Here is a 3,084-nt window from a genome sequence, read left to right as displayed (position 1 = left end):
CTGCTGGTGGGTGAGACCAGACCTCAAGACTAGGGGGAGTAGATTTAGGACAGAGATGAGGAGGAGAAAGTGAGGACTACTGCTTTTCCTGGAGTGTAGTGAATCTATGGAATTCTCTTCATTAAGTATATTCAAAATGGGTTTTTGCATGGTTGGGGAATTAAGGGTAGTTGGGGCAATGCTGCTAGGAGGAGCTGAGACGATGGATAGATCGGCCATGATCGCAATGAAGAACGGGGCAGGCTAGATGGGCAAAATGGCTGACTCCTGCTTTTATTCCTGAAGAAGGGCTTATGCCCAAAACGTCGATTCTCCTGATCCCTGGATGCTGCGCTGTTCCAGCAACACATTTTCGGCTCTGATCTCCGGCATCTGCAGACCTCACTTTCTCCTCCTACTTTTATTACTGTGAAACTATTTCCCACAGCTAACCCATCACTGGGCACTATGGGTAATTTACTCTAACCTGCACCCTACCTGGACACCATGGGTAATTTAGCACAGCCAATCCAACCGAATCCGCACAACACTGAACACTGGGTAATTTAGCATGGTCAATCCACCCGAACCTGGACAAAGTTAAACATCACACAACACCAAGAAGTACTAGCTTTCGGAGCACTGCTCCATCATCAGGTGGTTGTGGAGCACAAGATCATAAGGCACAGAATTTATGAAAGAAGATTAAAGTGTCCTGCCACTGAAAGGATATATTGAACAAACCTGGATGGTTACACCTCTCATCTTGTACAGTGGGTTGCAACTATCATTCATATGTAAATCTCGATAACATAAGGTTTTATAACAAAAGGTAACAACATCTGGGTGGCATGGTGGCTCAGAGGTTCTTAATTCTGCCTCACAGCGCTTGGGACCCAGGTTCAATTCCAGCCACTGGCCACAGTCTGTGTGGAGTTTGCACATACTCCCCGTGTCTGCATGAGATTTCTCCAGGTGCTCCGGTTTCCTCCCACAATCCAAAAGTATGCAGGTTAGGTGAATTGGCCATGCTTAAATTGCCCAGTGTGTTACATGCACTGGTCAGGGGTAAATATGGGGAATGGGGCCTGGTGGGTTACTCTTTGGAGGGTTGGTGTGGACCTGTTGGGCCTGTTTCCGTACTGTAGGGAATTGAATCCAATCTCAGCTCAGACATTGCGTTAAAAGTCAGAGTCTGTCTATCCCCACCTTGAATCTGACTAGTTCTGTTTCTAAAGTAGGAATTTATAAAATACAACATGTTCTGACAGCTTGCAGATTGTGTATTTTTGAGCAAAATAGAATTTATTTGAAAATATAATTCTGCAAATGCAAATTCACCCCCATGGACTTGTGTGTGCTTACAGCTAAAAAGTTTATTTCCGTGCTGTGTATCTCTGTCTATTTGGTAACAGATGCTTTATTTCTGTTGGCATAACTATTGTTGTAAGTCATAGCTGGGTACTAATAGTAAGATATAAAGCAAAGAGAATTCCTCAAGTAGGGCACTATCAGAATCCTGGGAGACCCCTATTTCTGGTTTACTTCCTATTGACAAACATTAAGCATGAGCACCTATTTATTTCTATTTTTTTGTTTCACTTTTCTTGTTTGCTTCCCTGGTACGACTACACTCTGTGTCTGGTCGGTTGTCAGGCTGGGAGATAGTGGATTGGGTTTCGATTGACTGAATGTTGTATTGTTCTGGAAGGTGTAAAGGGGTGGGGGGTGGGGTGTTGGAGAATCAAAACTTCAGCAGAGCTGAGAACAGACCAACATCTTACTCTGTGGGAACAGGGAGATCAACAGAGGACAGAGAAACCAGGACCTGAAATCCGACCTGACACCGGATTACTGTGATCAGTGTTTTCATTAGCAATGCCAACCCTCTACCTTCACCTAGCTTCCCGTTTGACTACCCCCTCGATATTCAAGATCCAATCCTTGTCGTCCTGAAGCCAAGTCTCTGTAGGGAGTCTCAGATCATAATTATTCTCTTCAATGTGTGCAGTCAATTCATTCACTTTTGTAACAGTGCAGCACACATGCAGACACACTGTTTTCGGTTTACATTTTTATGATCTTTGCAATCCAGTTTTAATTGCTGGTACATTTACTCTCCTTGTCTCCATCATTCTGTGAGGTTCATTTCCCACATCACTACATTGCTCACTGGCCTTGCTTGGGATTGGCCATAGTGCCCAGGGATGTGCACGTTAGGTGTATTTGTCAGGGTAGTGTAGAGCGGTAGGGGAATGGGTCTGGGTGGGTTCCCCTTCAGAGGGTCGGTGTGGACTCGTTGGGCCGAGTGGCCTGCTCCCACACTGTGGGGATTCTCTGAAGCGAAGGGATATTTGCAAACGTTGCAGGACAGCGCAGGCGCAGTGCGTGCGCCCGACTTGGCCCCGCCCATCCGCTCCTTTCGTGACGTCACAACGCGGAAGTGACACTGAATGAATGAAAATCCCTCCGTCTGGGCTAATCCTGGGGCGGGAAAATCTGTTCACTTGTAGCAACGGGAGTGAATCCAGGGCGGAGCAGACCCTGTCAACTCAGGTATGGGAGTTAGTTACCAGGTGAGGAGGACAGAGATTGGGAGGAGTAGATATCTTTTCTGTTTTCCTTTTCAAAATGCGCCCGATTTCCACAAGTAAATGCAACAGGTATAAGTACAGCACATGCAGCTTCAAGCCGGCTGTGCATCCTCTGTTCTTCCTCTGCCTTGGCTCCAGCACTTTTTTGGCTTTCTTTCCCCCAACCTGCCCGGTGTTCATACCTCAATGTTTTCCCGGTTGTCTTTTGTGGGCTTTGAAAACTTTCCCAATCGTCTGAGTACAGGATTTGGGAGATTATGTTGCAGCTGTACAGGACATTGGTTAGGCCACATTTGGAATATTGTGTGCAGTACTGGTCTCTCTGCTGTAGGAAGGATGTCATAGAGTCATGGATGTTGTGAAACTTGAAAGGGTTCAGAAAAGATTGGCAAGGATGTTGTCAGGGTTTGAGCTGATCAGGATGGGGCTGTTTTCCCTTGAGTACCAGAGGCTGAGGGGTGACCCTACAGATTTCTATAAAATCATGAGGGGCATGGATAAGATGAATAGA

The sequence above is a fragment of the Chiloscyllium plagiosum genome, unplaced genomic scaffold (assembly GCF_037043375.1).
Source record: "Chiloscyllium plagiosum isolate Xiang-an unplaced genomic scaffold, Cpla_swu_hap1 HiC_scaffold_27, whole genome shotgun sequence".
Classification (NCBI taxonomy): domain Eukaryota; kingdom Metazoa; phylum Chordata; class Chondrichthyes; order Orectolobiformes; family Hemiscylliidae; genus Chiloscyllium; species Chiloscyllium plagiosum.
The sequence above is the reverse complement of the archived record's forward strand: the minus strand, read 5'-3'. Positions refer to the sequence as shown.